The sequence below is a fragment of the Numida meleagris genome, chromosome 10 (assembly GCF_002078875.1).
Source record: "Numida meleagris isolate 19003 breed g44 Domestic line chromosome 10, NumMel1.0, whole genome shotgun sequence".
NCBI lineage: Eukaryota > Metazoa > Chordata > Aves > Galliformes > Numididae > Numida > Numida meleagris.
In genome coordinates, this window is record NC_034418.1 from 8,878,195 (window position 1) to 8,891,043 (window position 12,849).

At 39.7% G+C, this 12,849-nt stretch overlaps 2 long non-coding RNA genes across 5 annotated transcripts in view; one reads left to right on the forward strand and one right to left on the reverse strand.

Moving 5' to 3' along the window:
• Nucleotides 1–9,909, reverse strand: part of LOC110404481 — a 33,903-nt gene extending 23,994 nt beyond the window's left edge. For 3 of the 4 annotated variants that reach the window (XR_002442269.1, XR_002442270.1, XR_002442267.1), the window contains exons 1-4: nucleotides 9,872–9,909; nucleotides 6,800–6,933; nucleotides 5,455–5,500; nucleotides 4,236–4,279 (exon numbers count right to left, since the gene is read on the reverse strand). This is a non-coding gene — a long non-coding RNA (uncharacterized LOC110404481). Of the gene's footprint in view, nucleotides 1–4,235; nucleotides 4,280–5,454; nucleotides 5,501–6,121; nucleotides 6,374–6,799; nucleotides 6,934–9,871 lie in introns of all 4 variants that reach the window. The other variant, XR_002442268.1, reaches the window with a different exon arrangement.
• On the forward strand, nucleotides 4,574–12,230 carry LOC110404482. Its single transcript, XR_002442271.1, has 3 exons — nucleotides 4,574–5,228; nucleotides 9,803–9,955; nucleotides 11,843–12,230. It is a non-coding gene; the product is annotated as an uncharacterized LOC110404482 (long non-coding RNA).

Consider the following 12,849-nt stretch of genomic DNA (forward strand, 5'->3'; position numbering starts at 1 on the left):
TAGGGCAGTTGCAATATAACAGCCTCCTCCCTGGGGCCAAAACCAACAGGAAGCTCACAAACCTCTCCCGAAATCTGGGGTTCCCTACTCTGACCCCTTCTGGGGTAACCTGAATTTCAGCGCTCATCTTGGTGGGGCCAGGTGGATGGGCTCAGTAAGGAGGGAGATGCCCACGCTGGCAGATAAGGAAAACATACAATATACTGATAAATATATTAAGATAAATATGGCCATATGCCAATTTTTCCCCCCTCATAAATAAGGCTTTTGTTTACCAAATGTTCAGTTTTGGTTATGTCACTATAAAAATCAAGCAGCTGGTAATTCAGGCTTGATTAGCAGGTCTCCAGTTTTGATTAGTAAATTACTGTAGTAATCAAGGTTAATTCTCATTTCAGAGCTATGCCACAGATTTTATCTCTTCCAGAGAACTGGATTTACCACTCTGGAGAAGGAATATTTTAATAAATATGACAAAAACATCCAGAAATAGAAAGCAAAAGCAGTTCCAACCGTTTTTAAAATATAGGGAAGCAGAGCAGCAATGCCATTCTAACATGAAATGGTTAATGTCCTAGGAATAAAACTCCAAGATGCAATTTTGCAGACGATTTCCACATAATATATGCAGAGATTGCATTGCTAATTCCTTTTACCTTGTTTTTCTATTTCTGTCTTTAAAAATTGCTTTCTTTGGATCTTCATCTTTCATTTTAAGAGAAAAAAAAAAGAAGTATACAGAGAGGCTTAAAAAGAAGCCCAAGAGAGCATTATTAGTAGAAAGATAAACAGTAGAATGGATTCTAACTGAGCCAGAAAACATCACTGTAGAATTTACATAAAATTTAGTTTTCAACCAAACATATTGCACATCCAGTTCCAGCTCATCTCATAATGAATATTCAAGCTTTCAAATGACCCACATGTCCCATAAGTGAGCAAGAGTCCCCAAAAGCCATCATTGTCATACAAGAGGCACAGTATTAAAAAACAATAAGAATTCATGGGGGATCTTTCTTTTCTATCAAACTTTTACTGAATCTTTAGTCTGCAAATCTTGTGATTATTTGAGCTGTACTAGTCTGTCAGGGATTTGGATAGCACAGGATAACACATTTTTATATGGATTTTAATTAGAATAATACTATTGTTTTCTAGTCACAATTCTGGTCCGATTCGGTGTCTCTCTCTCACATCACTTTTGTATAATTAGGCACTCAATTATCTAAAATAAATGTGAAGTTTTGCTTTATCTACTCCGTGCTGCAGACATTTCTCAGATAGGAAAGCACAAGGCAATTTTCAGATATACTGCACTATTCCATTCAAAATATTTAGATAACTTTTTTCCTAATAACACTGAAAGAACTGAAGAAGACCCAAAACATATGGGTAGAGAGGCACATTACTGAGAATACAATAAATGAAGACTTTGACGTAAAGTTATACATTTCCAATGTCTCTTGAGGAAAAAAAGATTTTCTCTAAATAAACATGCTGTGTCTTTTTGAAAAAGGCTAGGAAGGAAGGTGCGATTTGCTTCAGTTTCATTACATATCATACCATATATACCACATATATGTTTGCTTGTACTACTGGAACAGTAAGCCAAGGATCACCTGTGCTTCTAATTCAGCACTGTGGTTCTGATGATGGCAAACGGAAATGCTTCAGGAGGTTTCCTCCTAATGCTTGAAAGCTGATAGCTGTCATGTGGGCTGAAGCAAAGCAATTCTCATTCTTCTTGTGTTTTTCTCTGTATGACACAGACCTGGATATTTAACATTCAGACCTACCTGCATGGCTCATTTACAGACCAGCATCTAATGACCTAAAAACACTGGCAAAAGTAGAAAGCAACCTGAGCTGTGAATGTTTATTTGAGATTAATCCTCAGCTAAAATAATAATTATCTGAGTAGAAAGGAAGCAGATACAGATGGGATTTACTGAGCGTCCTAGGGACCTGCCCCACACAGCAACAATTTAGGAAGCCCCACACTTTGTGGGAGAAGAGGAAAAAAACATACTTTTATCAGAAAGTCCATTAAACATCCTAACTCCAGGAAAAGTGTGTGTGCTTTTTTGGTCTGTCTTAAATCACAGGATGAGTTTCACCTGGGGATGGAAGGGGTGGGGTGGCAGGGTGCAGCAATTCCAACCAGGTCTTTGCATGAACAGGGGACTTTCACAGATTTATGGCTCTCCTCCAGCTGTACAATGGCTCCTCAGATCTGGCAGATTTTACTCTTTGCTTTTGCGCATGGTTGGGTTTTTTGTTTGTTTGTTTGTTTTGGCTTTCCTTTTCTTTGCAGCTCTTCCAAGTTACATGGGAGGAAGCACACAGCTGTCGTTCCTCAAGTAACTGTACAGGAGACAGCGGCCTCTGCGAGCACGAGCACCTCTCCCACCACCAGTTAGGATGCAGACATGCTCCAATAGCTTGAGATCCTTCTTGAGCTGCATTCTTGGCCAAACCCATTGCTTCCCCAAGACTTTGGTGAATTTGAGTGAGCAGCTTAGGGATATGGCTGCAATACAGATAAAGCTGTATTGGAGGTCAGTAACAAGATTCTGAATAAAATTCAAAACGGCAGCCCCCAGAAGATTGCTCTACTTTACTCTATTGAGAGACAAAAGCTCAGAACAGGAAGCAGCAGTGCCTTGAGGCTTCCTGGGCTAGCACAGGGCAGCATACAACTGGCTGTTCACCACCCTTCTGCCAACCTCCAAATGATCAACATGGCCAGAAAGCCACTGAAATCCTGTTATCCCTGGCAGAGAATGGTTTCTAAAAAGCAGCCTGGCCTGGTGTAAATGAGAGAAGTCATAAGGTTTCTGGAAAGGTAGTTAATTTATCTGCAGGTAGGATGGCATCACTGAACGTGATCGATTCTATTTAAGGTGATTAACAACATGTTATGTTGCTTGTTTTGAATAAAGACTATAGGCCAACTCCTGCCCTGGCTCAACTCCCACTGAAGTCAATTGTTTAGCCTGAAAAATGGATTACAGGATGTGGCTATAATTTATGCATAGAAAAAAAAGGTAGAAGATTTTGCTTTAGAAACAATAATTCTTATGTGTACTGCAGCAGTGCCTCGGACCCAAGATTCTTTTGTGGGATGGTATCCAAAAGCCTAGAAAATACAGGCATGGCTCCTACCCCGAAGAGTCTTTAATCTAAGCAAAAGACAAGAGACAGCAAACAGATGGGGAGAGGGGCAGAAATGACAAGGTAACTGGAGATAATTATGATCACTATGCAGTCACAGCACATCAGCTGCTTAACCACCATCATTTTTTTAAGGTGTCACAGCAGAGGAGAGTTTTAAGGGAGGATGTGAAGAAGGGCAATTGTAGTAGCTTGGCAGATTTTTATAGCAGTGGACACAGAGAAGAAAACAGCATGGTTCAAAATTGAAGAAACGAGTGGTGAGATCCGGAGTGAATGGAGGATGCACATGGATCTGTCAGTATCAGTGGATGTGACAGCAGCAGATAGGATGGGGAGAGCCTGTGATGGGCCTTAAAACATCTGTAGGATGCTTTTAGCTGTGGTGAGGGAAGGAGACAACGAAAGGTGCATGGTGGAAGAGGAAGATGGTACAACATTAAATTTAGAAATGCACCCCTGCAGCAGTGTCAGTGAATGGGCAAGGTACCCATCTGCTGAGGCCAAAGTAACTGAGACTCACTGCTGTGGTTTGAATGAATGGTTGAGCTGTGCTAGTAGAAAGATTGAGCTGCAGATACGTGGTACAAGAATCAGAAGGTTTGTCCAATTAAGCACAAATCTGGAGAGAATGTTGTAGGAAGATATCACATCGAGAAAGAAGCGTGCCTAGAACTTGAGGTGATATGCTGATACAGTGGTCGTGTGCGAGGTTTTTGTTTTGCAAGATCCTGCTGGCAGGAAAGAGATTCCCTGTACTTGAAAAGGAGAATGAATTTGAAACGGTTTATATCTGACAGAGCAGAAAACATTTTGTGCATTAGAAAAGTATATGGCAAAGTGAGACTAACAGGTGACACAGAGAGCAAAGACTCCTCTTCAGAGGTTTCAGGGCTTTTTTTCCCATAATATTAATTACTGTACTGCTACTCTTCCAAGCTCGTGTTTCAATAAACAAATCAATGGAAACAACTCATTTGCCATACATATATGCATCGTTTTTGTGTGCCATTGTGGAAACTGCATATAGGAAACTTCAGTATGGAGCTGCTTATACATACGCGTAGGAGTAACTTTCTGAGAGCCCGACCACTCCAACTTCATCCTGAACAAAAATAGAAAGGACAATACATAGCCTACTGCAAAGTGATTTATATATTATAAATATATAAATTGATATCTAAATTGCTGCCAGAGCTCTGACCTTGATTACAAATGATCATAAAGTAAAGAATACTTTGAAGTGCCCCAAACTGTAGATCAAAATGCTTGTATACTCATCACTTTGACTAAGATCTAGCCAAGATTTTGTTGGCTAATAAAGACTGCAAATTAAATAGAAAACAGGCCCAGTAAAGAGAGGTCATGGTTGATTTTTTAAATACTTACAGTCCTTTAGGGCAGGATGTCTGTGCTGCTTTAATTGTTCAGAGTTTCACTTTCTGCCATGGGACTTGCAAATGTGCAAGCCTCTGTCTCATAATGCTGCAATATAAACCTCCATTTAAACTTGATGGGTCCCTTCTCATTGGAGTTTTATTTTGCAGGCACTTTTGTGATGTGCTTTTTTATGAGCAGTGTGAATAAATACAATAGAGACATTACCTATGCAAATAGGCAGAATTGAAATGTCTAGGTTTAGGAAAAAACAACAAAATTCCACTCTAAATATACATGTACGTATAGAATAAAAACCCAATAGCTTCACTTTTCTTATTTTAAGAATGATTTTCTTCTAATCTTGTTGCCAGTCAGTATTTCTCTGAGGAATGCACTAACTATGCATGATCTGATTGGCAAAATGTGAAAGTGAGCTAAATTTCAGTCTTAGTACTGTTTTGATTCTTCTCCAGTTTGTACAGCCATGCCCCATGACTACATCATAAACGGTCGTAACTTTTGGGAGGAGTGGCTGCTTCCGGAGCTACTAACTCCCAGTTCACATGAAGATATGCAATGGGCAACCTTTGGACAAGCTGTTCAGCTGTGATTGATAGCGTGCAAACAATGTACCATTGTACGAGTGCCATATTGAGCTACCATACTATCACAAGGTGAGCAGTGCCCTATGTTCCCTAGTGAGCAGCCTTTAGCTATCTGAGGACTGTTTCCAGTGAATCAGGTTTATAGAAAGCCTCTAATATCACTCAAAAGGAACATCTGTGTGGATCATGTCCTTAAAATATAGGCCAAATTCCCATTTTTAACTACTGGAAAGTTGTAATCTACTCGGACTCTAAGTGGTTTCTATATTTAAGTAAGAAAATGATTGTGACTCACCACAGAGCAGGACACTGGATGGTCTCCAATTCTGTCATTTATTTGACTGAAAAAAAAAAACCCACAAGAGTTAAGATTTACGATGCAGATTATGAATTTTGCATGTCTCAACCGCTGGTGGAAAGTGAGGGGCTGGCTGCATGTGTTATCACACAAAGGGTGTAATCAAAAAGGTAGGAAACAGGAAAGTTCGATCATGTGCTAGCTGGAAAAACATCAATTTTTTATACTAAATTAAACTTTCAAGTACATAAGATTCACCTTACACTAAAATGAAAACTTCAAATACTAGCCTGGAGACCAATTAAGCCTTTAGTAATCAGGCAGTCATGATATTAAGGCACTTTTCTAGGTAATGATAGTGCAGAAGAAAACAGAGACTAACCAGTACTTCACATCACAGCGAGGATCCTCTATAAAATTCATATTGTTCCTAATGAACTTTTTCCTATTCTTTAAGCTGAGGGTAGACCACATTCTGCTTTCAGTTACATCATTGTAAATCTGGAGTAATACTACAAAAGTTCATTGAATCATTGAACCGATGAGGATTTTGTATTTTTGTTGAGGTCTCAAGTGAGATATTCCTATGCTCCCTGTGCTCTGGACTGTTTTATTTCTTTGTCTCCTTCTTTGTCACTTATTCTTTTTCAACCTCTGTACTTACATTATTCCATCCTCTCCTACCCATTCCTCTTGCTGTTTTTTATGGCTTTGGGTGGGTGGTTAACTGGCATTGGGAAGAAAAGCCACACAGGAATACATCCGCATATAGCATTATCCAGAGCACCATGCCTCCTTCTCTTGGTTACTTCAATGTCATTATGAAACATGCTATATATTTATTGTTTAAACAATCTTAAATAGTAGAAAAAAAGAACACTGTTTTTTTTCCGAGGTTGTCATCTATTACAAAATCCTACAAACACAAAAAAGGAGCAGTTAAATGAGTGCCTTAATTTGCTTGCTATTGAAAAGCCGTTACTATAACAAACAGCAGCAAGACTTTTAAATCAGGCCTGTGGAACAAAGCATTCCAGTGTCATTTTTGCATTAGTGATTACAGTTGATGTCATTTTCACAAAACAAAATTATAACCAAAATGGATATTTCAGGTCAAAGTGCTGCAAGGAGTATATAGATACATTTCCATCAATAAATCTGCCCTTTTCCTGCCCTGACATAAGTGTTCAACCCCTTGTGATTGACGTTTTTACCACTAAATTATACTATGTCTGCTTCTAGAAGAAACGTCTCCATTACAAAATTAGCTAACCATCAACATAACATAAAATAACTTCAACATGGTGTCATTTCACAAGAATATTGATTCTCACAGACTTACTGGATTAAATCCTGGTTTCCCATAAAAGGAGGAGCCATTATGTCTTTGGTAGACAGAAAAATATATATTGTGGAACGATGTATATTGAGGTGATTAAAACTTCATTGCCAGGCACAGAAGTATAAGATTTCATCCTGTGGCAATACAAAATAAAGAAAATTGACAACACATTAATATGAACTATGCATATGTTTAAGAAACAGCTACTATTCTATCATTTTATTTTCATCTGCTCAAAGATACTTCTAGCTATCGGTTTTAGGAGGAAAAGTCATCAATTCTTCAACCCTGACTACTGAGTCTGCCAAATTCTTTTCAGGACCTTGTGCATGTAAATTTATCCTGGCTTCATTTTCCTTTAGTGCTATTACAATTCCTCATACCTCACAGGATGTTGTGAGCTTTAAATGACTCAGACTTGAAAGATCTTTCAGATGAACAATGGTATTTAAGAGCAAATAGTCACAACGAGCAGTTGTAGTTTCTTCCTACATCAAAACTGTAGAAAGGAAAACTAACCAGAGAATAGATTTTTATCACTTTCACTACTTCACTTTTATAGACTTGCCCTAATATTGAGTCCTGAAATAATAAAAATCGGCACAAATTCTGTAGTTTTAATAATATTATATAGGTGATAAATTTGAGTTTGTTCTTTGGGACCACTTGCACACTGGAGAATTTCCTAAGGGAGAAAGCAGCACTTCCGTGGCCACAGTCCATCCCTGGTACTTGCAATATTTGATATTTCAGCCTGATTCCTTCAAATACAGATGAAAAAAAACATGAAAAAAAGGTGCAATGTAAATTCAGTTGTATACTCCACAGTGTCCTAAAGACTCTACTGTGCTCGGAGTACATTTCTACCGCAGGAGTCATAGCACGTAGCTGCCTGTCGAGAAGGACAGGACTGCCTCCCACCGCTGCCCATTAGGGCCTGGAGAGGACAATGTTACAAGTCTCTGCCCACTCAGTCTTTTTTTGTTGGCACATTACTATTTTATCATTTTGATCTCCTCCTTACTGAAGATAAAAGACACCACGGGAGGGATTCATGAATGAGTACTGTTATTTATCGACCCAGGACTTTTTGAACATTTTTTCCCCTCTGATTCATGGACCACTTTTCCATATTCGAAAAGCAGTTCATAAATCGTTCAGCACCAGCAGAAATTAATAATAATGAGTTCATTTACATAAAAGGACTCATCCTGCCAGTTGCTGATAAAGTTTGAAGCCAGAACCTTGTCAGCAAACAGGATTTTTGCTGGCAGTGCAGGAAATAATCTTTTGTTTATAAATTAATTAAAATATACTTTTCCCTCTGTTTTCAAGGCTGTTAGAGGGACATTTGTTGAGCAAAGTAGCTTACATTTTCCTTTTTTAACAAATGGCATTGCCCATAGTGGAAAGAGATTTCCAGTAGTGTAAAGTCAGGCTTTCAGGATAGAGGAATGTGCTTGGACTTGTTTTTATTTTTTGAGTGAGGATTCCTTGCAAAGCCACTGGGAGCTGCATTTCATGAGGTTTTGTTTGAATATATTCTTTCTTCTGGATCCGTGTGTGTTCACTCACTCCTCCCCCAAGTTCCATTCTGAGTTTCAAGTTCAAGTGAACTGAAAATCTCAGCAAGAAACTCCCACGTTTCCTCTGGACTCGTGACAAACTCATGAGTTTCACGTGACTGATGCAAAACTATAATCGGTCCCAGGTTTTATTTACTTTTAAGGAGGGATGAACCTGAATGAACATTTCCATAAAACTAGGGGTAGAATCTGTGAATGGAACTGTAATGCCAGAACACACATGTGGTGTGTGTGTTTCATTATGTTTGAATGCCGGAAACTCTTCTCCTCACTCCAAGACCAGATTTACATGATTTACTCTAATGGAGCTCCATAGGATCAATACTGCTGTAAGATAACCAGAGTTTTGAAGCATAAGTTTCACAACACACTAGATCTAAGCTAAGTTTCAAGCTGATGCTGAGAAGAGGGACTGACTCTCCCCAACTCAAAGCCTCATGGCTCTGCTCTGAGGTGGGACAAATTTAACAGGAAAAAAAAATACACAAACCACATTCATTTTCCTTTGGAATGCTGCACATTGCCACCTGTCCCTCAGAGCCCTGCTGGCTCAGTTCAGGCTGCCCCAGGTGACTCCACGTACCCAGGGGTTCTGTGATCCCATAGAGCAATAGAGCATCTTCCCTTCCCATGTGCCTACTGCAGCCTACACGCCTACATCAAGCATCCCGTTTCCACTCCATGACCCAACCCTACAAATTATGGACTGCTGTAGTCAACACTGTGACATTTTAAGCTGCTTTTAGCATTCAAGCCCGGCTCTGTTCAGACAAAGGTGGACAGCTGAAAATCCCCACATATTCCACTTTCCTAACTTACACAGCACAGCACTCAGATTTGCAAGGAGGTAAATGAAATGGGCATACGGACATTTCACACAAAAATTGGCCTAATTCTGTCCTGGTATTTTGAAAAGAGTAAAACACTAGAGTGTCGAGAATTGTTGGAAAAAAGTGAAAATTGTTCTTCACTTGTTTCTTTCTTTTTGTACAGCACCATTAATGGAAATGGTGATATGGGACAGGATTTGCTGGTTTGCTCAGTTTCTTAGTGTTGGAGAGTTGTTGTTTGGTATTCTGAATTTTATTTGTATTTAAGCTTTTGTTTAGCAAACACAGAACAGGGTGTTAATGCAAAACAAAGACTAAAAGTTGGAAATGTGCAATATTAATCTGATCTGCGCAATGTGTATGTGTATGGCTTCAATAGAAAAAATATATTAAAAAAAAAACAACAACAACAAAAGGCATGAATTGCCTGTTCCTCCTTCTGCTCTTAATTGGTGACATCTGGGTTTGTTGAGATTGAATGAAACTTTTATTTTGTGATTTTGAGAAGGAAGAGATGGCTGACTAGTTATCTTTATGTGGTTTCATTTCCTCTCATGTCCCTTTCTCTTTCATTTTACTGTTTGAAGACTTCTAAGGTAAGCACAAGGGAGCCAAGAGCTCTGTCAACAGTCCACTGAGTGAGCTCTGCCACTTACCTGCAGCACCAGCCTGGGCTGCTCGCTTCAGCTTTCTGCTCTCGTCTGTAAAACAGTTAATGACACAGCTCAGAAAACTTTGAGGTATGTTCATCAAAATCTTTATATAAGGCCAATGTATAGTATACTTATATTACTATTCAGAACACTTTTGATTTTGCATTAGTAGGACATAATTTTTCAGAAAGAGGCTTTCTTAGGAAATTTGGTTTTAATTACACTTCTTGAATTGCAGTTAGTGATGCTGCCTACACCCACACATGCTATATGTAGCTGTAGCTTATGGAAGCTTCTACGTAGCAAGTAGCATGTTGTTTCACCAGCCCACCTTACATACACTGGGTAATGACTGATCTCACCAGGTACCACCAGTTCTTACCATTGTGCGATCAGAATTTGACATCACAGTTTTATTGTGGCTCTTTGTGTCACAGCGTATTTTCTTTCTCTTCAGCAATCATTTATAGATCTCAATATATGCAGGAATATTAAATGGTGAGTATTTCTATGGACTGGAACAGAAAACAGCAACTGGAATCCAGTTTCCAGCAGAAAATGTCTGAGGGAAGGGGAAAGTTCTGTCTGTGGCAGCAAAATGACATGCCAAGCAGACTGAAAGCAACATTCATAATGTTAGGAGCCCACTTTCTGCAGTGCATAAATTCAAGACAATGAAAACGTAATGAATAAAGCATTTCGAGAGGTGATTGTGACAAGGACGGAGCGGGGGAGGAGGGGTGCTGGATCTGGGGGTCTGGCAGCCGACCATTCCTAGTCGGCCATGCGCACTGCTGGGAGAGGGCTGGGAAACAATTCAGGCTGAGGGTTCCCAAAAAACTTTTCCTTCCCAAGCAAGAGAATCAAGAGTCACACTGAGATGGGGAACAGAATCAGGCTGCTCTATCTAGCTGTGTAAGACCCTGATTCTTCACAACATCTGGCTGCACGTAAAGTATTTTAGCAGTACATAAAGGATTCCAGCTCTTGCAGACCAAGCGGTCTGTTGAAAGCATTCTACTGCAAGAGGAACTTCAGTATAAAAATTCATCACCCCCCCAAAAATGCCTGTTGGGAGCTGCAAAAAGCCACTAAGTCCCGATCCCTGTAGGAGCTCCAGACATTGCTGGGAGCCACTGCTAACAAGGAGCCAAATCTGAAGCTGAGGCTGCTTGGAACCTCTGAGGATTTGGCCTTCGATTCGAGCAGCCTGCAGACCCCAAAGCCCAATCCTGGGAGGCTGCTGTATAATTCTGAATAAGCTGTAGGGGAGAAAAATCTGAGGCAAGCTTTCAACCTTCTTGATCGGTTTTAGTAAGGATTTTCTAAGTTATCTTCATGAGGAAAAGGGCCAGGAAACAACCTGCATAAAGGAAATCTGAAAATCCACATTATGTTCCTGCCCTCTCCCAAACAGGAATCGTTTTTAGTCCTGTGCCTGGTGGGCAAAGGTAAGTTTGGGCAGAAAGAGAGAATAAAGGGAATTATTGTTAGAACCAGGATAAAGGCACAACTGAGGCTGATGATTCTGTTACTCATTTTCACACTCCTGCACAAATCTGTGTGTTTTCCATTTCTGAAATCAGCCAAAGATTTTCAAATGTCAAATACATTTTATCTGTGAGGCTCCTAACAGGAAGCTGTAGTCAGAATATCATTAAAACCTTCATTCTATACATGCACCATGCCAAACTTTGACAGATCATCAACTGGACTTTACAAAATCCTGAACATTGGCACAATCACTACAAAACTAAGGAAACAAAACAAACAAACAAAAAAAACCCACGAGAAATAAGAAATAGAAATCCCCAGCACACTTGGGTTCTTTATATTCTTGTAATGACTTCTGAATGTTGAGGGATTACATCTTAAGGTATATTTTTTGGATCACACTTGCAAGATTTCCTACACAATCATGAGAACCAGAAAGTTTTGTTCTAATTTAAAAAAAAAATCCTTTTGCATTTGCAGGAGCTGAGGCTTTAAATAAAGCATCAAGTACCTCAAAGTTCACGGTAAAATTGTAAGCACTGGCAACTCTGCCTATAATAAGCAAGCAAAATTCTCCTCAGAAGCTGGTAGAAGAGGATGAGGAATAAAGCGCTGTTCAAGATGGGAGAAGGTTTTGTAACATTACTGTTTTAGAAAGGTTGCATTCTTACATTAGGTCTGTGCTGCAATCTCAGCTCTCAGGTGCCAAGGCATGGCTTTTCATGGGGCTCTCTGAGACTAAACTGCTCACAACCAATTTCAGTCCACTCTCACTTTTTCAGATTGTATTTCTCTCTTTCCTTTGCATCTGATTTTTTTTTCCCTTTGCTGTCAGACTTTTTCAGTGAGTTTCCTTTTAAGAAGCTCATTCCTTCTCTTCCCTCCGCTATTTTCTTCATATTCCCCTCTCTCCCATCTCTGCATTCACTGGGGAGTATGCTCAGGCCTGGCACGTTGGTGGGCTGCCATGCAGCCTGGGCAGGTATCAATACATAGCAAAAATGGTGAGTTGAAGGGACCTTCCAGAGCAAAGCTTCCCAAATATTTGTGAACTGACTGATTAATATCAACTCTCAAAATGTCTCATCTATCACCACACACCAAATTTCTCACTGTGTCAAAAGGACCATTATTTCTAACAACCCCCTCCCTATCCAGCCATCTGCACTGTGGGAGAATCGCACCTCTATTACTCACTAAGACAGACACTATTGAACCTGTTCTTAAAGTCTCCTTGGGACAAGATGACGTAAATAATTCCTACGGAGCATCTTCCAGTGCTTCACCATATTAACAGAAGTAAAATCTGTCTGATATCTTTCCCAGGATATCATCTCATTTTTTTCCCAGCAGACATGAAAGAAAGAGGAAGGTGGTTCTGTCCTCTACGGCGTCCTTACTTCTTCCTCCTTTTTGCTCCTCCATTCAGCATCAGTCAGTCCCTTGCAATGGACATGGAGTGGTGTTCTGGTGTATCTAGAACACAG